Source organism: Equus quagga, chromosome 9 (genome assembly GCF_021613505.1).
Source record: "Equus quagga isolate Etosha38 chromosome 9, UCLA_HA_Equagga_1.0, whole genome shotgun sequence".
NCBI lineage: Eukaryota > Metazoa > Chordata > Mammalia > Perissodactyla > Equidae > Equus > Equus quagga.
In genome coordinates, this window is record NC_060275.1 from 86,850,752 (window position 1) to 86,874,278 (window position 23,527).

The 23,527-nt window shown below is 41.5% G+C and overlaps 1 protein-coding gene across 3 annotated transcripts in view; it reads right to left on the reverse strand.

Moving 5' to 3' along the window:
• Positions 1-23,527, reverse strand: part of NIM1K (NIM1 serine/threonine protein kinase) — a 57,325-nt gene that overhangs the window by 16,817 nt on the left and 16,981 nt on the right. The window contains exon 1 of one of the 3 annotated variants that reach the window (XM_046672003.1): positions 6,810-6,873. The exons of the other annotated variants lie outside the window; for them this stretch is intronic. The gene's annotated coding sequence lies outside the window, so the exon portion shown is untranslated. Of the gene's footprint in view, positions 1-6,809; positions 6,874-23,527 lie in introns of those variants that run through there. 3 annotated transcript variants of the gene reach the window in all.

The window sequence follows — 23,527 nt, forward strand, 5'->3', positions numbered from 1 at the left end:
TATATATGATTTAGTAAGAAGAAAATGTACACTCACACTCCTCAATCTACATTTTAGAAAAGCTCTCACATCCTGTAAATATTTCTAGCAAAACAATCTTTCTATTTCTTGATGTTTGGGAAAATATGCATGTTGCCTTGGGTTGCTTTAAAGCCAGATTTTTTGAATAATATGATAGTAATGATTATAAAGATTTCAGTTTTCAAAAGTTCTTACATTGATTCAAATAACACTGTGTTCTGTTTCTTTACCCTGCGTGTTCTCGTACAGCTGTTTCTATACTGGTTGCTCCCACATCTTCTTTCTATGTCATTCTGTGACAAAGGCTAATTTTTCTCCTAAGCTTATTTTGGTATTTCTGATCAAGTGTCCAGTCTGATCAGTATCCAGGCCCAGCAGCTTAGTTTGAGGGTACAGAAAGAGAGGGTAACGTTACTGGAGGGTAAAGTCTGTGGCATCCTCAGTGATAAGAAATAGCGCCCAGCCATAATGTCTTCATGACTTTTTTCCTGCACCCTCCAGTAAGAAATAATCACTTCTTCTCTGAATCCCCACAGCACTCTGTGCTTTTCCAAAATGTCTCATCCCTGTGAAGGTGGGGACTGAGTTTGGTTCATCCGTCTGTCCTGCTCCTCTCCTCTCTCCCTCAGCACGGACTGGATCACAGACCAACATCTGAAAATTAAATTTCTTGCACAATGGCCTTGAACCAGTTGTCTTGCCCTAATGGCCATGGAGACAGTTAATCTTCTGTTCAGTTCAGATCAAGACGTTTTTACAGCTTTGCAAATGTTGCTGTGGGTTTGTATTGATGATGAATTCCAACTTATCAGGACGTCAAGCAAGCCAACTGGAAAGAAAAATTGAACCCCTACTGTACACCTACTCAAAATAAATTTCAAATAGATCAACTAAGTAAATGTAAACTAAATTAAAACATAAAATAGTAGAAAAAGTCAGACATTTTTTCATCATCTCAGGGAAAGCCATAAAAGAAAACATTAAATTTGACTATGTAAAATTATAACTTTCTGTTTGCCATAAAGTATCATAAACAAACAAAGCAAATTAAATGATAAAATAGTAGGGAAAGCTTTTCAACATATCTGATAGACGAAGTGCTAATTTTCTAAATAAAGGAAGAATTTTTGCAAACTGATATGAAAAATACCAACAACCCAAGAGAAAATGATAAAGAACATGAGAGGACATTTCACAGAAAATATAAATGGCTCTGTAATATAGAAAAAGACGCTCTTCACTTACAGCCAAAGACATACACAGCAAAACTGCACTATAATTCGATTTTTTACACATTGTATGTGGAAACTACAAAAAAAATTGATAATGCACTAGTGAGAGAGGGTTTAGAGAAATAGGAACTCTCATTCATTGTTACCGAGGGTATAAACTGGTACAATCATTTGGAGGGCAGTTTTGACTATAGCTGTTAAAGGACAAGTGTACAGATTTGCCTCAGCAATTCCACTTGTCGAATTTGTCTAACATACACGCTCACAAAGATATATCTATTTCTAATACAAAAATGGATAGATACATATTCACTGCTGCATTGTTTTGTAGCAGAGAACTAGAAATTGTTCAAATGCCCATCAGTAGGTTAAATAAATTACAGTACATATACATAATGGATTACTATGCACTTGTGAAAATGAATGTTACAATATCCAAATATACTGTTAAGAGGTCAGAGGAGCACATCTGATGTGACATCAGATATATAAGAAAGAGGAAGGAGGGCCAGCCTGGTGGCGCAGCCGTTAAGTTCACTTGTTCCGCTACTCAGTGGCCCAGGGTTCGCCGGTTCGGTGTGGACACGGTACCACTTGGCAAAAAGCCATGTTGTGGTAGGCATCCCACGTTTAAAGTAGAGGAAGATGGGCAAGATGTTAGCTCAGGGCTTCCTCAGCAAAAAGAGGAGGATTGGCAGTAGTTAGCTCAGGGCTAATCTTCCTCAAAAAAAAAAAAAAAGAAAGAAAGAAAAAGGAAAAGAAAAAGAGGAAGGAATGCCTAAGAAACTGGCAATAGTTAGGGCATCTGGCGAGGGGCACTGTTTGGCTCGGAATTGGAGTGAGAGAAAGGTGTACTTTTCACTATTTAATCTTTTATATGATCTGCATTTTTTCCACATGCATATATTTGCCTTAAAAAACCCAAAACATATAATGTGTTGCCACCTTACACAATTGGTGTGCAATGTTTGCTTTATTTTTGATTATATAGAGAAATTGCTGCACCAGATTCTCAAATATCTAATGGATTGCTTTTAAAATCAAAAGCTTAGGGGCTGGCCCTGTGGCCGAGTGGTTAAGTTCGCACGCTCCGCTGCAGGCGGCCCAGTGTTTCGTTGGTTCGAATCCTGGGTGCGGACATGGCACTGCTCATCAAACTATGCTGAGGCAGCGTCCCACATGCCACAACTAGAAGGACCCACAACGAAGAATATACAACTATGTACCGGGGGGCTTTGGGGAGAAAAAGGAAAAGAATAAAATCTAAATTGCTATTTTAAAAAAATAAATAAAATCAAAAGCTAATTAGGGACTCTGGTTAAATACTGATAAATTTCATGTATCGCTCCTTCCTTCCAAAAATCCACACTAGGACTAGGAGGGGAAAAGGTATAAACTCACAAGGACAAAGAGCATAAGAGAAGAGATAGCAGCAAATGCAAGACGCCAACACATTTTTGGGGGAGACAGAAAGCAAATTGAGGAGTGGTGAGTGACTTGGCAAGGACCGTGAAGAAAACGGCAACCTGAATCCCACATAAGGGCAGGCCAGTGAGATTCACCTTTCTGAACACTCCAAAGACTTCAAACTATGAGAGACAAAGTACCTCAAAGTTTGGAGGAATGGAGCAGACCAAACACAAGGGAATTTTTGAATGTGGAGTGCAGACCTTTCCCTCCTCAAAGCCAGGTAGGTTGCTACTCTCTGCCACTCCCAGCCCAGCTCAGGAATGCAGGGCACAGGACAGCCGATTAGGTCAGACTCTGGGTTATGGGAAACCCTGATCCCTTCTTCTCCCTGCACTCCTGCACTCTGAGTTTCCAGAATGGAGGGAAACAAACATAATCTTCCAGGCAGGGGATTCCTCCTTTGGATAAATTCAGGACTTCAAGAGCAAAGACCTCCTGAAGCTGACATGTGGAGGATTTCCAGCACAAAAGCTTCCTGACCACCCACCGTGCAATCCTCCACGTGCCAGGCTCACTCACAGGCACGGAGCTTTCAGTCAGATTTCAGTGCCTTCTGCTTAGAATGAACGTCCAGGCAAGAAGCACCAGGCACCTGAGCAGAGGCTCCACAATGAAAGAAAGAAACCATATTCAAGCCAAACAATGACAACCAAAAGGAATTTGCAGGAAACAGAGAGCAGTGCAGGAAGCAGGAGACAAAAAAATTACTGCATGCGTAAACCCAGAACAAAATGCTAAAAAAAAAAGAGACAGAAAGAAAGAATAAGAAAGAGCCCTCTTGGAAACTGAAATTAAAGAATTCAACTGAGGAATTGTTAAAAAAAAAATCTAGAAGAGATAAACAATAGAGAAAAAAAGGACAAGATAACTGGGCAATCCATTCACGAAGTCCAATATCTAATTATTAGAGTTTCAGAGTCACAATACATTCCCAATAAAGTAAGACATACGTATGCTATTGCTCTTGAATTGCCAACAAATCTTAGCAATTTCAAAAGTACTAATGAATGAGGGTAAACTCCAGATTCTCACATGTTTCAATAGAATAAAAAAGTAGAAGAAAAAAATTTAACAGGAATGATAAATCCTGTTTGGATATGAATACTCATTTTTATTTTACAGGATTTTTGTTTTTCTAAAGACGTGTCTTAGATGTCTGGAAACAGAAATCCTGATTGCAGGTTGTGGGGATGCTATAAATAGTTTATATTTTGATTACTTTTTGGTAGTGTTCCAAAACATCAAGCTACATCATGTTGAAAAATAAGCAAATAATGGAAATTATGATATACCTAATTGCAGATGAAATCCCCTCTTTTCTTAGATGCAAGTGAGATTTGTTGTCATTTTACCTTTTGCCCCTTTGATTTTGACCAATTTTTATGGACATTAATGAGAGTTTAGAAACCAGACAAAAACATGGAGTCACGTCATGGTAGATCAAAGCCCCTGGAGGAGGCGGAACGGCCCTTTAATTATTCTCTTACTGTTGCTGCATGGCCATGGATTAAATAAGATTAAAGAAAGCAAAGCTTACTTGGTAATTTATTTTCTTGACTTGTGACCCACTGTGAAAATAATATCAAAGAAAACCATCTTGCCTTTGTTCTCTTTGCCTGAGTTCAAATTACAAAACTTTGGACGAGGCTCTCACAACCTCTTCCTTGGTTAGCAAGGCCAGGCACTGGTTTGCTCAGACGACAGGCTAAGTGTTCTCTCTGTGTGGCAACAGGATGCAAAGACAGCCCCATTGTAATCCTCAGGCGTGCTGCACCCTCAGGGGATCATTAGCTCACACGCTTCATTTGAAAATCTATTTTACCATTTAAAAATCATGTGCATCATCTTAGCTTTTGGCCTTAGCTCTTTATTTCTCAGTACACATGTCAAGATCCCCATGGGCGGTGGCTGGGGAATTTTGAAGCAAATGGAAAATTCATGTGAACCGGCTGTGCCCTAGTGATGAACTGCGCTGCTGCTTGACACCACCTCTTGCCCTGCTTGACCTCACAGGCTGCTTTCCCGGCCACTTGGCCCGGTCTCCCGCATTCCCCCATTTACCCTCACCATCTGTGGTCAGTCCACTCAGTCTGACGGCCTTCCCACACTGAGTTCTACCACCCTTGAGGTTCCCTTGACCATCAAGGTCACAGACTCAGTGCTGAGGAGGGCCATGCAGGTGTTCTGTGAGGTTTAGCACAGCAACCATGCCAAACTAGGCAGCCCACGCTCGGCTCCAGCCAGGGTAGCCACGCTGGGATGGAGGCTTACTTTTGCCAGGTCTTTTAATTTAAAAGCAATTGGAAATCAAGAAATTTTAGGTGAACTCTCTCCATTTTCCAATGGTGGATTAAATATTTTAAAATATTGTGGCCAAGTGAAACTGAACTGTCAGGTCAAATGTGGCCTTCAGGTTGCCAATCTGAAGATTCTGCTCTAGGTTTTAGAGGAACATCAGAACAAGGGGAGGGCGTCCATAGGTCCATAGTCCAATACATCCGGGAATGGCGCCTACTACACCCCTCTTAGATTTTTGCATTAGTACCTTACGGTCTTGAGATATTTAAAACACACACACACACCCCTCACCAAAATCTGTTTGTCTATTTAATTCAGTGTTCTCCAAGTTTATTTAACCATCTAATTCATCCTCACAGAATACCTTTTTGTCACTGGTATTTTTCTTAAAACTCTGACCTCAGAGTTAGACAAAGTTATAAAATACTCAATTAACTGTCAATTAAATATTAACTGTCAAATAAATATGTCAAAAGGAAAATTATGAAAACAATCCACTACAGAATGAAACAGAAAACAAATCAGTTGAGTTTAATCCACAAATGTAGCCAACTGGGTGGGAGCACCCACTTCTGTGAGGTCCAGGATGACCTAATAGTTTCTTAGTGATTAAGTATCTTTTGACCTTGGGAAGATTTAGCATTGAAAACAGAAATGTTGGGCTGGTCCAGTGGCTCAGCAGTTAAATGTGCACGTTCTGCTTCTTGGCAGCCCCGGGGTTCGCTGGTTCAGATCCTGGGTGTGGACATGGCACTGCTTGGCAAAAGCTATGCTGTGGTAGGCGTCCCACGTATAAAATAGAGGAAGATGGGCATGGATGTTACCTCAGGGCCAGTCTTGCTCAACAAAAAGAGAAAGATTGGCAGTAGTTAGCTCAGGGCTAATCTTCCCCAAAAACACCCCCCCAAAACCATAAATGTTTAAGAGACTCAAATCCCATAGTATTACTATTTTTGTTTTGATGAGCCTCTGCGAAATTGGTATTTTATGTACTTGTAATGTGAAGAAAATTTGGTGTAATAAAGTAACAAAATAGTTTTGTGATTCAAATTTAAAATGAAGAATTGAATAATTGATTTAAACTTGGGGTTTTAAGTTGAAATTTTATTGTTCATAAATAGCATTGGAGTATATTTAAGAGAACAAAGTTTACCCTGTTGAAATGCTTAAATCATCGTATTTATAAGAATTACTAGTATTTTGGAAGTTTTTGTTAATCAAAGTGCTTCAAAAGGAAATGAAATAAACTATAAATGCAGTTTAAAGTGATTAAAAGGATTTTAAGTTTTAAATGAGATCAAACAATAATCTTTAAAATTGTTAGATGCAGTATGTCTGGAATTTGCTTCGAAATAATCAGGAGTGGCAATTTAAAAGTGGAAATGATGAGAATTTAAATCTAATGAGCACATGGAGGTTTTAATGTTCTTTGCACCATTTTTGTATATGTTTAAAATCTTCTATAATGCAATTTAAAAAAATGATTGTTAAAATTTACTAGATCCAAAAATAGAATACTTGTAATTTTAAAGTGCTAGGCATTTTACAACAGACAGCAGTGCCTGATGAATGAATGAATGAATAACATGACATGACATGACAACCCTGTGAAGTAAGGTATTGTCATTCTCTTTTCACAGATTAAAACAAAAAACAAAACTAAGGCCGAATGAAATTCAGGAAGTTGCCCTTGATGTCTTGACAGCTCCATGAGGGTGGAGACTGTAAGGAAATCTTACACACGTGAAACCAGGAGTTTCAAACACATGAGGAAGAGAATGGACTTACGTTCCAGTGGAGACCTGGCGGAAACTCAGGCCCTTCTCCATAAATTTTTTAATCTCATTTATACTTCATTTCCAAAACACAATATTCCCATCACCTCTGAGGGAGTATGCCGGCCTCCAAACAAATAAGAAATGGCATTAAGATACAGAACAGAATCACGCATTGAATCACAAGCAGGTGGCCCCAAGCAGAAAAACAAAATGTATTCTTCATCTCCTCAGAAATAACTAATTTAGGAAACACAGTGTGGGAACACTCTTGCTTATTTGCAGCTCTTGGTTTATTTTTAGGGGATTAAAAATATTTGCAAGTCAAAGCACAAACTGCTCTTTCACTGCCTTGAACTTTCTCCAGCTCTAACGTAGTGAGTTCACCAAGATGGAGGGAATGTCGGAGTGACGGCCTTAGGGGGTGTTAGAAAAAAAACGTTCTCCTTTTCTATTTGAGCAGAACTCAAGAGTCTCATGGCAGGAGGCTGGAGGGCTGAGGTCATGAAGAGGAAAACAGTGTTACAGACAAAAAGCTCGTACTTTTATCATCATAAACACTTCAAGTGGATTTGAAACCTTGATTAAGAGCCTCTCACACCTGATAAGGTCCCGTCACACAATATAAGCAACACATCTGAGAATTCTTAAAATGTTTACCCAGTGGTGGAGGCACGTGAGGGCTGCTGGCAGGGGACAGGAGAGGAGTTCTTAAAGACAAAAAAAGCAAGAAGGGTCAGCGTGCAAGAGCAATTTGAGCTAACAGAATAGAGAATTTTTTTTAAAAAAAGATCTTTGTAGATATGGAAATTTAATATGTTACTAGAGATGGCATTTTAAACTAATGGAAAAGAGAAATGATTCAGGGGCCGGCCCAGTGGCGCAGCGGTTAACTTCGAAAGTTCTGCTTCTCAGCGGCCCGGGATTTGCCGGTTCGGATCCCAGGTGCGGTCACGGTAGCGCTTGGCACGCCATGCTGTGGTAGGTGTCCTACATGTAAAGTAGAGGAAGATGGGCACGGATGTTAGCTCAGGGCCAGGCTTCCTCAGCAAAAAAGAGGAGGACTGGCAGTAGTTAGCTCAGGGCTAATCTTCCTCAACAAAAAAAAAAAGAAAGAAAGAAAGAGAGAAATGATTCAATATGACAAATAAAAATGGCAAGCAATAGGATATATTGGAATATATGAGGAAGCCATTTGGTGTAAACCTAATTCGGCCTGACCTTGTCTTTCCAAAAGGGCCTGACCGAGGCCGTTGAGCATGCATTGTATATCTGCTTTAGAGATTCCCTATGGCAAGAGCAAAAGGCCCTTGAGATAAAGGTGCAACTTCCCTCCCCGTCCCAACGTTGGCGTCTCTTTAAGGATTAAGCATCTCTCCTTAGGCTAGGAACTGATTGCTGCGCTCACCTGTGACCACCCAGCTTGAGACAATAGACATGCCTCCTGCTACGCCCACCAAGATAGCAGACCCACTACCTGCTGTGTCCATCAAGCGCTGTGCCGACAGGGCAATCTTGTGACTATTGTGGGAGGGACATTTCAATCATATGTGAAACACCCTCTTTGAGGGTATATAACCACCCTTATACCCCCACTTCTTTGGAGTGCTCTGTTCCTTTGTGGAAAGACTCTCCCGGGTTATAATCCTAAAATTTAAGCTCAGAATAAACTCACCCAAATTTTCATTTATAGATTGGTTATGGATTATTTTCGTCGACAAATATGTGATGCTTGCAGGAACTCAAGGCTTTAGCTCTCCCACCACCTCAAATTCTCCTTCAGACTCTCCCATGCTTTAATGCAGATTCTTCCTATTTTCTTAAATTCAGGTAAAGTGCCACGCAAACACAGAGGCTCATGCCTTTTCTAGTAATATGACTATCCTATGACCCATCCATATAGGAATTCTGGAGTCACTCTTGGGCTGTGGGTGTTGGGAAAGACCACGTGTTTATTTGCATATTCATAGAAAAAGGTCTAGAAGAATACACATTGAACTAGTGGATGACAACTAGGGTGGGGAGAGTGGGCGGGTCAGAACTGGGCGCAGTGAAAGGGGGTATATGGTGAGGCTTAGTTACCCTCCCGCAGTCTGTTCCTTCTTTCTTCTTTAGCAGCGGTTTTCAGCCTAGACCTGCATCAAAATCACCACGGAGCTATTTTAAAATGCAGAAATCCAGGCCTTGCCCCCAGAGATTCCGATTTGATTTGTCTTGGGAGAGGGCATGCTTTTTTGTCTGTCTGTTTGTTTATTTGTTTTTCAAGGCACTGGAAATGAGAAGAAATATTTGCCTTTCTTTTTTTGTTGTTTTTTGGTGAGGAAGATTGCCCCTGAGCTAACATCCGTGTCCATCTTCCTCTCTTTTGTATGTGGGACACGACCTCATCATGGCTTGATGAGTGGCGGGTAGGTCCGAGCCTGGGATCCGGAACCTGTAAACCCCGGGCCATGGAAGCAGAGCACGTGAACTTAACCACTATACCACTATGCCACCGGACCAGCCCCTTGTCTGTTTGTTTTTAAGTTTCCCAGGTGATTCTGTTGTATGGCCGGATTTGAAAACCACTATTCTATAACACGGAAGTTTTAGATAAGCACACTGCTATCCAACTGATGTGCTTCCAGTCTCCCCTCTAGTTAGGTTTGGCCACGGGTCTGAGTTCTAGTCACTGGCTGTGAGCAAAAGTGATGAATGCAGCTTCAAAGTTGTGCCCTTAAAAGGAAAGCAACATGCTCTCCTCCCCTTCTTTCTGTCCTTCTTCTTGCTGGTTGGAATATAGACATGGTGGTGTAAATGGAAAAAACCATCTTAGACCAAGATAGAAGCCATGAATTAAGAATAGCAGGGCCACAAGAGAGGAGGAATCAGGGTCCCCATCACTGCAGGGTCACTGTGAGCCCTGGATTGCCTATGTGTAGACTATGATGTGAGAGAAATAAGATTCTACCTTCTTAAGGCCACTATTGTTTTGACTTTTGTTACAACAACCTAATAGTTATACCATCTAATATTATACAATGCTTATAATGTTTACACAATGAGTTTGTTTTATTTCATACCTCAGATGTTTCTATATTGTTTGAAAGTCTTATAACATGTCTAATTACTTCAAAATTAAAAATGGATAGGGGCCAGCCAGGTGGCGCAGCGGTTAAGTGCCCACCTTCCACTTCAGCAGCCCGGGGTTCACTGGTTTGGATCCCGGGTGCGGACATGGCACCACTTGGCAAGCCATGCTGTGGCAGGCATCTCACATATAAAGTGAAGGAAGATGGGCATGGTTGTTAGCTCAGGGCCAGTCTTCCTCAGCAAAGAGGAGGATTGGCAGCAGTTAGCTCAGGGCTAATCTTCCTCAAAAAAAAAGGATAGCTAGATAAGAAGAAAGTGCATGGGTTAAGGGTAGAATAACAATTGCAGAGACTTCAGACTTATATCTCAAAATAGTTCAAATTATTTATACCTTCATACAAAGCAAATTCACAAATAGTTATTGAGGACGGTCATATGAAAGAAACTAAGGTGATACAAATAAATATGTCATTGTTTTGAAAAGTACTATATTTACTTATGAGTAAGAAATTAATTTCAACAAAACAATGCCATCTATACTTTTCAAGTAATATTTTTAATCTGAATTTCATTGGTTTGAAGTTTTGTTTGTTTTTAACTCGGTAAAATGTGGTTTGCTTTATCGTTGTATACAAGCTGTAAGAAAAAAGAATTTAAATGGAGTTTTATATTTGTACATTTTTCAGTATCTTTTTTGTTTAAAGATTTTTTTTTTCCTTTTTCTTCCCAAAGTCCCCCGGTACATAGTTGTATATTCTTCGTTGTGGGTCCTTCTAATTGTGGCATGTGGGACGCTGCCTCAGCGTGGTTTGATGAGTGGTGCCATGTCCGTGCCCAGGATTCGAACCAACGAAACACTGGGCCGCCTGCAGCGGAGCGCACGAACTTAACCACTCGGCCACGGGGCCAGCCCCTTTCAGTATCTTTAATGTAGAATTTTTATTTATATTTATCTATAATAAAATAATTTAAGTCCCATCCATCCAGGGAGGTGTGAGAATTTTATTCCATTAAAAGTTACTGGTACATGACTCAAGTTTGAGAAACTCATCTTTTGAGGAAGATTCTTCCAAATCAAACAACCAAATAGGGTCTTGGAATAAGCACTGACTTAGGGTCAAATGAGGTTAGGGTCTTGACTTTCCCACTAAATGCCTGTGTGACCTTAAGCAAGTCCCTTCCCCTCTCTGGGCTTCAGTGTCTTTACTGGCAAGTGAGAGTGTTGGACCCTACGATGTCTACAGATCATTCCAGCCCTGACTTTCTGAGATTCTGGATTTTAACAATAGAGAGTGGATTCCAAAACATTTGTGAAAAAAAAACCCTCCTGAAGTCCAAGTGTCACATTGCCCCCTTCTGGACCTTTGTAGTATTCACACGGATGAGATGATTAAAAACCCATAAGCCTCCATGGACAAGCTGAGATATTATAGCCCAATTCCTTTCCCCGCTTCACAAGTAATTTATAAAGCCAGATTTGAAGGTTTTCTAACATAAGTATTGGAAGACAGCCCGGGAAAGGAGAAACGGCAAAGGCATCAAAGGAGTAGGTGCTGACATGGGGCTAGGGCTGGACTCAGGAGAGGTTGAAGTTTTATCTCCACCTATTCCCCCAATACAATAAATATTATTAGGTGCCATTTATCAAGTGCCCATATGTGCCAGGAACCAATTTTTTTTTAATCCTTCTGACAACTCTTCCAGCCAGGCCTAGAATATCTGTGTCCTGAGTGGCTCCTGTTTATTCCCACAACTTTGCCCCTTTTCCTCTCCATCTTCTCCATCCTATGAAGACGGCTTCTTTCCCATTTTCTTCTAGAAGCATCCTTTGACTCCCTCTGACCACACTGCTACCATCCTGTGGCACCTGAGATCTGTATCCCATGATCTGGTCCTTGACTTCCTATTTTTCCTATCTCATTTCTGTGAGTCAGCCTCCTCAAGCTCTCCCTGAGAGCAGGTCCATGTACAGGGCATCACGCCCGTTCCCTTACATTCCTGCGTCACCTAGAATAGGGCTGCTCACATTGGGCTTAACAATGTCAACTCTCAAGGTGACTTTGTCTTTACCTTGTTCCTCTTTAGGGGAAATTACCTGTACCTTGGATAGTAATCTCTCATATTTACCCTAAAGTAGAAAAACAAAGCTGCTGATTTTCTTTCCAGATTTGTTCCTCTTACATCTTGATAAACGGCAACATATCCTTCCAGCTGAAGCCTAAAACCTTGACTCCTCTTTTTTATCTTATATCTCACGTTCAGTCTGTCAGCAAATCCTATTGGATCTACCAACAACATGTATCCAGAACACAACCTCTTTATGCCATTATTATCCAATCACAATCGTTCCATCGAGTCCAAGCCACCATCAGGTTTTGACTGGATTATGGTTAACAGTCTCTAGAGCTGGTTTCAGAGCTTCTGTCCTGCCCCCCACAACTCCCAACATGGTCTGTTTCAAACAGAGGAAGATCCTTCTAAAAGGTGTCAGATCATGTCACTTTTCTACTCAACTCTTTGATGGCTTCCCATCTCAATCAAAGTAAAAGCCAAAACCCTTAAAATGGCCTTCAAGGCTCTGTCCAATGTGGTCCGCTTCCTCTTTGATGTCATCTCCTCCAATCTCCTCCTCAGTCACTCCACTGCCGCCACACTGGTCTCCTCGCTCTTCCTTGGGGGCACCAGGCTTGCTTCTACCTGATGCAAACTCCTTCTGATCCCTTAAGGATAATTTTAAGTGTTACCTCTTTCAAGAAGCTTCCCCACCCACCCACCATAAACCAGGCGGAGTTCTCTTTTGTACTTCCAACATCTGTGGCTAGCGCAGTGATTTTCACCACTGCTTGGTACGATTATGACTTCTATGTCAGGCTGCCTCTCATCAGATTGTAAGCTCCTTAACGGTAGTGATCATGGTTGACTTATTTAGACTATATTCCCAAGAGCTACAGTAATCAAGACTATGTGTAAGGATAGACCAATAGATCAAAATAAAGAGTCCAGAAATTGACCCACACGTATATGGCCAATTGATTGTCCATAAGGCACTAAGCCAATTCAGTGGGGAAAAGGAAAGTTTTTTTAAATAAAAGATACTAAATGGATATCTCTGTGAATAAAAGCTGAACCTCGACTTTTATCTCATACTTTACACAATTAATTTGAGGTGGATCATTGACTTATAAAACCTAGGACCATAAAGTTTCTAAGAAAATATCTCCAGGACCTCGAAGTAGGTTAAGTTTTTTGAACTGTATACAAAAAGCACAAACCATAAAAGGGAAAAAAATTGATGTTTGACTTCATCAGAATTAAAAACCTCTGAATATCAAAAGATATCATTAAGAAAACCAATAGACGAATTACAGACTAGATGACATACTCAGGGCTCTAAATAGTATCTGGCACACAATAAGTGCTTGCTTAAATATTCATTGAACAAATGTATAAAAGACCTGGCTCGTTTCCACCACAATACACACCTATTCTAATGGGTACAGCCAGCAGGGATGTCAAAACCCTGTGGCTGTTGAGTGGGCGGTGCTAGTGAGAAAGGAAATCTATTGTTGAAAGAAGGAAAGCTATCAAGGTTGGCTAGCAGAAATAAAATGTGATAAGTCAACAAATTCAAGAGAATGTGTACAGGTCACCAGCACCTGTAGAGAATCAGACAAAGTAAGAAGTGAGTAACTGCAGAACGTTCACATAAGTAAATTAGCTAAAAAGACAGATGGAATGTCACCAAATGGAACAGAAGGCATAGGCCTCATTCTTAGTTGCCTCAGGAATGCTGATGATTTTATAATGAGAAAAATGTTCGTGTCCACGCTGTCATTAGCAAATGAAGGTGAAGCTACAAGGGGTCTACCTAGATCTTAAGAGGAGTTGGGGGAAGATTTATCACAGACAAAGGATAGGATCAGGAAGGGAAAAAGTTTAATTAGGTAAAAAGGACTAAACTGATCCTGAACACTTGAGACTACTTCCGGCGCTGGCACAGACCCAGGCTGACCGGATGTTCTGGTTTGCCTAAGAGGGGCCAAGTGTTTCCCAACGTAATTAATATTAGCTCCTTTTGCACTCTCAGATGTGTCCTTGTTTGGATGATATATAATGTGACCATCCTACTTGTATGTGTTGTTTCTTCTTCTTACTTTGGATAGCCGGTGAGGATAAATAATCGTGTAGTTGCATATCCATTGTGTTATTTGTTTTACCTGTAAGCAGCGCTCCCTGGAAGGAACCTCAGGCCAAGTACCAGTGAGTGCTCGTGCCCCTGGTGAGAGTGAACGACTGGGCTGAGCTACTCTGCAGCCTGGTGTTTAGACTGCTTCCCTGCTCCTAACGGTGACCAGGGGAGCTGGGCAGTGGGAATCTTCAGTGTAATTATTTTGAATTAACATAGTTCTATTTCACTCTGAAAACCACCAGTCATATTTTAACCAATAGTCTCTTTTAAAGACACTGAAGCTGAGGCATGGAATGATGCAGTTAAATGACTTGTCTGGGACCATTCAGGGTAAAAAATCTAGATGAGACTTCTATTTATGTCCAATTGTTTTCAGTTCACCATCATCACCATCATTCACTCATTTAACACACATTTATTAAACACCTATTATATGCCATCACTTCCCTCTCTAGTGATGAATTTATTGAGGACTCAATGTCCTGGACACTTACTGTGCGTGTGTGACTTAAAATAGGCCATCTGCTACCGAGATAAGAACATCAGGTATCGACGATGCTCAATGTTTAAAGCACGTTCTGCTACGAAAATTGACTGGAAGGGACCTGCAGTTTTATGGTAAGAGAAATCTTAATTGTCCAAGTGAATTGTTCTCCATGGGGCCAAGCAATGCAAGTGGGTTATAGAACACTTTGATTGTGGGAGGGTGGGGGCACTTCTTGCATTCAGTGATAGAAATAAACATTCAGCCTTTCTACTGTATCTTTCTAATCTAAAATTTTTTTTAAGCTTCAAAAAGACACTTTCATGATGCTGCTCTTTTGCATGATAAAACCAACTAGGAACAGACTTTAATTACTGTTTTGAATGGCTCATACATTTACACCAGAAACATCACCTTCGCTGCCTTTGATTCCTGAGCCCATTGATCTGTCGCAGCTTTGAAATCTAAGGAAGCAATTCCCTCATATAAACCTAATTTGAAAGAAAAGAAACTGCTTTCATGCTCTATGAATTATCCATCCAGGGGTCTCCCCTCTGTTCTGGTAACCTCTGGAGTGGAGCTGGTTTTTCAAGGTAGAAAACAGCTTTTTGCCACGAGTTAATCATTTAACAAAATGAAACAAACATATAGAAGAAGAGAGTTATTGCTTCTTAATGACTCAAGCTATAAAACAAACAAATACGTATACATAAATGACTGCTACTAAAAAGACGCCTAGGTAGCCAGGTAGTATGGAAAATGGGAAATCTAAAATGTTATTGAAATTTACTGGATAATCTCAGTTAACTAACTATTCTGGTCTTTGTTTAATAATAATTATTATGTAAAAAATAATAGCCAGCTCTTATATAGTACATACTATGTGATAGGCACCATTCTAGGTGCTTTGTCTGTTTGAGCCATTTAATCCTTAGAAGAATTTGGGAAGGTAGGTACTAATACCTCAATTTTACAGGAAAAGCAGCTTTATTCAGCACAGGGAAGTCAGGCAACTCCATTCAGCTGGGAGTTAAGCCCAGGCAGGGGGGCTCCAGTCTTGGGCTTCTAACCACTGCAGCATGCTATATAGTTATTTCCAGAATGTTCTTACGACAACTAACTTTTTTTATGTCTAGTATTTAATAAGGAAAATTGAACGTTTCATTACATGCATTTCTAGCCTGGTACAAAACAGGCTTTCAATTAATATTGTGGGTGAATGAATGGGTAAAAACATGAAGAATATCACAGGTTTTCTCTCAGATGCCTCAGTCTATCACCAATAGTTTTCTTCTTCCTCTTCTCACTGTCCACCTCCCACCCCACCAACTTGGCTAATGATAAATTTGTCCTATCTTCCCTCTGCTCAGTCCTGACCAATAGGCTTGTACTTCTCATCCTTTAGTGATTGGACATCCTGCTCAGAATACACAAAGGGAGCTGACAGTCTGGTGGGGATGTGGGACACAAGGTGAGGACCCCAGAAGAAGCACCAGTGTAGAGTCAGGGACACTGAGAAGAGGCAAAGGGTGTGTCCATTTGGGGAGCATAGGGACTTCTAAGACTGGAATTCTCTTCCCTTATCCTCCAAGATCTGCACCAGGCATAGGATGCTTCACTCATTCATTCAACATTTATTGAGCATCTACTATATGCCAGTGCTGCAAGGAACCAGACACATAAGGAATGAGAAAGACACTTTCTTCTTACTTTTCATTATGATTATTACCTCTCCTCCAACGTCACCACAACTCACATAACTTTATTCTCTTAATCTCTTCATCATTCATCTCCACTTCGTATTGGGACTCTGTCTGGGAGTTCATTTATTATCTGTATGAAGATTGTTATTCATTCATTTACACATTATGTGAGCACTTATTATGTGTCAAACACTGTTCTAGGTGTAGAGGATATGACAATGAGCAAAGCAGAGAGCATTTCCACACTCAAAGGGCTCATAATAACCCCCAAGTCTCTCCATACTTGCTATTCTTTCTTCTCTTAGCTTCTTTAAAATACATAAGATTAGGGCTGGCCCTGTGGCCTAGTAGTTAAGTTTGGTACACTCCACTTTGGTGGCCTGGGTTCAGTTCCTGGGCATGGACCTACACCACTCTGCAGTGGCCATGCTGTGGCAGGTGACCCACATACAAAATAAAGGAAGATTGGCACAGATGTTAGCTCAGGGAGAATCTTCCTCAGCAAAAACCCCAAAAAATCCCCCCAAATCATACGATTATATAAAGTAATAATTATAACAATATGTTGTTGTATGTTTAATATATACAGATGTAACATGTATAACAATAGCACAACAAAGGAGAGGAAGGAATGGAGCTGTAAAGGGGTAAAGTTTCTAGATCTCACTGAAAGTAAGTTAGTATAAGTCTAAACCAGGTTCTGATAAGTTAAAATGTGTATTGTAAGCCCTAGAGCAACTACTCAGAAAATGAGTAGAAATATACAGTTAAAAAATAATTAAAGGGATGGGGCTGGCCCCGTGGCTGAGTGGTTAAGTTCACACGCTCCGCTGCAGGCGGCCCAGTGTTTCATTGGTTCGAATCCTGGGCGCAGACATGGCACTGCTCATCAGACCACGCTGAGGCAGCGTCTCACATGCCACAACTAGAAGGACCCACAATGAAGAATATACAACTATGTACCAGGGGGCTTTGGGGAGAAAAAGGAAAAAAAAAAATCTTTGATAAAAAATAATAATAATAATAATAATAATTAAAGGGCTATGCACAGGTACTAGAATGAAAATAGACCCCTACCTCACACCATAAACAAAGGTTAACTCAAAATGCATCAAAGACCCAAGTATAACAGCTAAAAAACTAAAACTCTTAGAAGAAAACATAGGCATAAATCTTCATGACCTTGGATTAGGCAATGATTTCTTAAATGTGACACCAAAAGTAAAAGCAACAAAAGAGAAAATAGACAAACTGGACATCATCAAATTAAAAACTTATGCTTCGAAGGCTACCATCAAGAAAGTGCAAAGACAATCTACAGAATGTGAAAAAAAATTTGTAAATCATATATCTGATAAGGGACTTGTATCTAGAATCTATAAATAGCACAACTCAATTATAAAAAGATAAATGACCCAATTAAAAATGAGCAAATGATATAAATAGACATTTCTCCAAAGAAGACAAACAAATGGCTAATAAGCACATGAAAAGGTGCTCAACATCATTAGCTATCAGGGAATGCAAAACTACAATGAGATACCACTTCACACCCACTAGGATGGCTAGACTCAAAAAGGCAAACAATAACAACTGTTGATGAGGTTGTAGAGAAACTGGAACTCTCATATACTGCTGGTGGGAATGGAAGTGGTGCAGTGCTTTAAAAAACCAACCTGTTAGTTTTTTAAACAGTTTAAAAGGTAGAGTTATCATATAACCTAGCCACTCCACTCCTTGGATTATACCCAAGAGAGATGAAAACATACGTCCACACAAAAACTTGTATACGAATGTTCTTAGCAGCATTATTTATAATAGCTAAAAAGTGGAAACAAACCAATATACATCAAGTAAGGGATTAAAAAAATGCAGTATGTGCATACAGCGGAATGTTATTCATCAATAAAAAGAAGTGAAGTACTGATATATGCTACAACATGGACAAACCTTGAAAATATTATGCTAAGTGACAGAAACCAGTCACAAATGACCATATATTGTATGATTCTGTTTACATGAAATGTTCAGAATAGGCAAATCTATAGAAACAGAAAGTAGATTAGTGGTTCACTAATATTTGTGGGGAGGAATTAGAAATACTGGCTAAGCCAATTACCTTTTCAGGGTAATGAAAATATTCTAAAATTGATTGTGTTGATGAATTCACAACTCTGTGAATATACTAAAAGCCATTGAATTGTATCCTTTAAATGAGTAAATTGTATGGTCTTTGAATTATATCTCAATAAAGCTGTTAAAATACATTTAAAATAATTAAAGAAATTAAAATATTGTACTGGAAAATATTCACTTAATGCAAACTACCCAGCCAGCCGCCTCTAAATCTTTATCCTACTACCTTGACCATGTTTTTGGATTAAACAGAACCTCCTCTTTTATTTATTTATTTATTTTTTGGTGAGGAAGATTGCCCCTGAGCTAACATCTGTGCCAGTCTTCCTCTATTTTGTATGTGAGACACCGCCATAGCATGGCTTGATGAGCAGTGCATAGGTGTATTGTGCCCAGGATCGGAAACTGTGAACCCCAGGCTACAAAAGCAGAGCACACAAACTTAACCACTATACCACCGGGCTGGCCCTAAATACAACCTTTTGATTCCAGACTGTTCATGTTCCCTTTCTGCCATGCACATGTCTACCCACATCTTCCGGTCCAGCTCCCATCCCTTTCAGACTTTTATTTAGATCTTGCCTACTGGTCTTTGCCCAAACTGCCAAAATTGCTAGAACAAAGAATCACACAACTGTGGAGTGTTACAAATGGAAGACACCACCGTACTCCTCTCCTCCCACCTCTTCACTCTACGGATTAGGAGACAAAGGTCCAGAGAGGTGACATGACTTATCCATGGTTCCCAAAATACTGTGTCCCTGCTCACCTCCAAAAACCTTCATTCCTGAAGCACTAACATTTCCTTCTCTTTCTGCCCAATCTCTGATACTTTTTTTTTCTTTTTTAGGAAGATTAGCCCTGAGCTAACTACTGCCAATCCTCCTCTTTTTGCTGAGGAAGACTGGCCCTGAGCTAACATCTGTGCCCACCTTCCTCTACTTTATATGTGGGACGCCTGCCACAGCATGGCTTTTGCCAAGTGGTGCTGTGTCCACACACGGGATCCCAGCCGGCAAACTCTGGGCCGCTGAGAAGCGAAACGTGTGAACTTAACTGCTGCGCCACTGGGCAGGCCCCTGATACTTTTCTTTCTTACACTACTGGAGGGTATCAAATGCACTGATCTCAAGACATCATTCGCATTTGGACTCATGTCTTGCATTCCAGAGGGGAAAAAGCAGCCCTTTTATTTTTATCTCCATGGCCACTATTTCTATTTATTTATTTGTTTATTTTTGAGGAAGATTAGCCCTGAGCTAACATCCATGCCCATCTTCCTCTACTTTATATGTGGGATGCCTACCACAGCATGGCTTGCCAAACGGTGCCACATCCGCACCCGGGATCCGAACCTGCAAGCCCCAGCCAGCGAAACAGAACGTGCGCACTTAACCGCTGCACCACTGGGCCTGCCCCACTCCATGGCCACTATATCTGATGTCTCAGCTGCTGCACCTTTTCCTTTCTCTGTTGTCACGGACAACAATTCAAAACTCATAGGAGTCTGGCTTCGGAGCAGGCAGGAGCAAACACAGGGACAAACTCCCTGCCTGGTTTCCATAGAAGACATTCTCTCCATTCACCTCACAGGAAACCAGTCCTAAGGTCTTCACAAAAGAGCAATTAGTCCATATAAAATACGGCATCTCTACATTTTTAAATGCTCTCCAGAAAGAAAAAGGTAACAAAGGGTATTTACATTTCTTTATAGGTTTATACCTATAGGTACACCAGGATCAAAGATCACTTTGCTTTTTTAAATCAAATAAATATTCATCTTGATGGGAAACCGAAAACCCTCTAGGGAGGCAGGAAATTCACGTCATGTAGATACAGGCAGTCATTCTGGACTTTACATGAAGTTAAACATGTCGAAACCAAACTGGCCTTCCATGGGAAGGTAGCCTTGCAAATAATGATGTAAACCACTAAAGAACGTGAGTCATGACGTCAAAGATCACGCAGACCTATCTGGCTCGGAAAAGCAAAAGAAACTGCTCTGTAAAGAAGAGGGAGGACCTTGCCGTGTCTGGCTGTGCCTTTACAGCTCCGAGAACCGCTGGGCACAGGCGTCCGCACAGAGGACCTTCTTGACTGAGGAAGAGAAAGGCAAATGTAATTAGAGACACTTTCTTCCCGGAGCGGGAACCGATTCAGGACTGATTGAAGAAGTGGTTCCACGATGCTGGAGAGGCAGTTTAAGTGCTGCCCCCCCAGGGAACCAGCAGGCTCTCGGAGCCAGTCTGAGAATTACACGCTGCTCACGGTGCTTGCTAATTGACCTGGTATTTCTGGCTGCAAAAATTTCCCCAAGGAGGCAAGTGAAAGTAGATAATGAGGATCTCTCACCTCACAGGGCAGCTCACGAGCCAAGCTTGAGCTCTGGAGACAAGATATTATTTAAATGCATAAAACTGCAGAAAGGTCACAGACTGAACATGAAAAGATTCACAAGGATGCATCGAGAAGGCTGCCGCTGTGATTCTCGGCGCACACTCCCCGCCCCCCACCCTTTACTACTTCCGTTTGAATTTTATGAATTAAATATAACGGTAAAGATAAGCTGTGTGTAGGGGAACCACCATGAGGTCCATGAAATGGGCACATTTCTCAGAGCTTAAGATAATAGCCACCACTCATTTAAGTGGAGATCTCTGCGTGTATAAGGAAAGACATCTGCAAAGAGCAGGGAAAGTTCTGGCGCCACAAGTACCCAACTGTTGACAGGGAGGAGGGAAGTGAAATTGGGCTCGAGGGGGGAGAATTCAAGCAGCTCTTTCACATTTTACCCTGCATCCTTCTATGTGAGCTTTTGTTGTTATTTTGACTATTTATAAGTACAACAGAGATTTTCTTGGCTTAAGGACCAAAAATATGCATTTAGGGGCTGGCCCCGTGGCCGAGTGGTTAAGTTCCCGCGCTCTGATTCAGCAGCCCAGGCTTTCGAGAGATTGAACCCTGGGCGCAGACATGGCACCACTCATCAGGCCATGCTGAAGCGGCATCCCACATGCCACAACTAGAAGGACCCACAACTAAAAATACACAACTATGTCCAGGGGGGCTTTGGGAGAAAAAGAAAAGATAAAATCTTTAAAAAAAGAAAACGCATTTATCTCCACCGGTGTCTGGGGAATATGGCCTGTCTCTGATGACCATGCGTGTAAATGTGACCCATCCCTGATAAAATCAACTGGCCCATCTTCCTGAGATGGTCTGGTCCAGCGCTCCAAAGCTGAGATTTTCCCAAATTTTGGAATCCAGAAATAGGATAACTTAGAAAGAAATGAAATCTGGCAGCTTATGTCAAGTGGCTGAAATGGTGACAGAGTTACCAGTTGACTATAGAATACACCCCTAGGCAGAAGTGGATGCTCGAGTATTGGTGATGAAAAACACTAAGTGGTACCTGTGGGTGCCTGTGTCCTGTACTCGGCCTGGAAGAACATGGAGAAGGAGCTGAGCTCTAATTGAGAATATATCTAGTATGCACTCTAAATTTGTTTTTGTTTGTTTCTCTTGAAGTTAGGGCTTTTAGAAACCTGAAGAAAACAGTGTGATGAACACTAGGCCCAGGATCATGGGGAAAATTCTCTTCCCAGCCTTAATGCTTCAGAATATTCAGGAAATCCCAGAGATATCTTTAGCTGCTGCCTGGGGCCTTGTTCCCAGACAGATTTGGGGGCTGGCAGTGGATTATGCATGATGTTGGGATAAAGCTGCGTCTCCCTCAGGCCTGCATCTTGTCCTTTTGTTTCTGAGCCAAAGTCCCAGAGTGAGTAAGGGGACCTTTGCATGGAGGAGCCACTAACCGGGGCAGGACGAGAGATGGGAGAAAGGAAGGGGGGCCCTGCTGAGCCCTCCTGTCCTGAGCCAAGGTTGTGTCGGGAGCTTCATGACAGAGCAGTGCTGAAATGGTGGTTACGTCAGAGGCTGAATCGGGTCCGGAGGATTTTAAAGTCTGTGAGGGATTTATTTGGGGCCCTCAGATGAGGGCATTTAAAAATATCTATTGGAGCCTGGACTAAGTGCAAAGGATGGAGGGACTCTGCAAGGGGAACAGATGTTGGAGGCGTTCCTGTCCTGGAGGGGGCCTCTGCCAAGTGTCAGAATGATGAGAAGTAGAAATCCAAAAGCAGTGCATGGCCACTCCCATCAGCCAAGTCAGAAATCCAGGCACCATCCCAGGGTTCTCTCTTCCCCTCACCCAGTCTTGTGATCCTCCCACTTCAGCACCCCCCAGTTCCTTTACCCATCAGCCTGATCCTGACTCTCCTGGGCAGGGCTGGATCCCACAGTAGGTAGAGATACACTCGCTTTAGGCACCAGCAGACCAAGGGTACCGAAGAGAGGAGGCAATAAAAATCTTAAAATATTTTGATATTTGATATTTTTTTCAACGTGTCTAAACAATCATCATAAAAACAATCAGAACTTGGGTTTTATTAGACTCATTTTATGGTTAGCTTTGCGTAAATTCTGCATTGCATGTGGAGGATGATGAGGAGTGGTGGCCTCTAAAGGTTTTAATCCCACCCTGGACCTAGTTTGCTGAAACAGCCTCGTAACAGGTTTTCCTACTTCCTGTTTTGCCAAGCTCAACTTTATTCTCCATGAAACCACCTGCAGGATCTTTCTAAAATGCAATGATTACTGCGCTGCTTAAAACCCCTCATTAAAATGACTGTAGGATAAAATTCAGTCTCCACTGCGCGGTCTAGAAAGCTCTTCAAGATCTGGTTCTTGATTTTACTTCTAGCCTCATTTCTCATCTCCCCTGCTCCCACTTGCCACCTTCCATACATCCTGATGGGGTTCAGGACATGAGACCTCAAAGTAGGGCACCTTGGTATTTTGAATATTTTAAGCAGGAGAGCTACTCTGAGTTCCTTCCCCCCTCACCCTTCTTTCCTGAAACAAGTCACAAAACCCTCGTGTGAGAGGTCCCCTCCCTTTACTTGGAGGAGAGGAGCATCGTATCTCTGAAGACAAAGGGACACCAAGAAGAATCCTTGGGCCTGGCCTGGTGGTGCAGCGGCTAAGTGCACAAGTTCCACTTCAACGGCCTGGGGTTTGCCGGTTTGGATCCCCGGTGCCGACATAGCACTGCTTGGCAAGCCATGCTGTGGTAGGCGTCCCACATA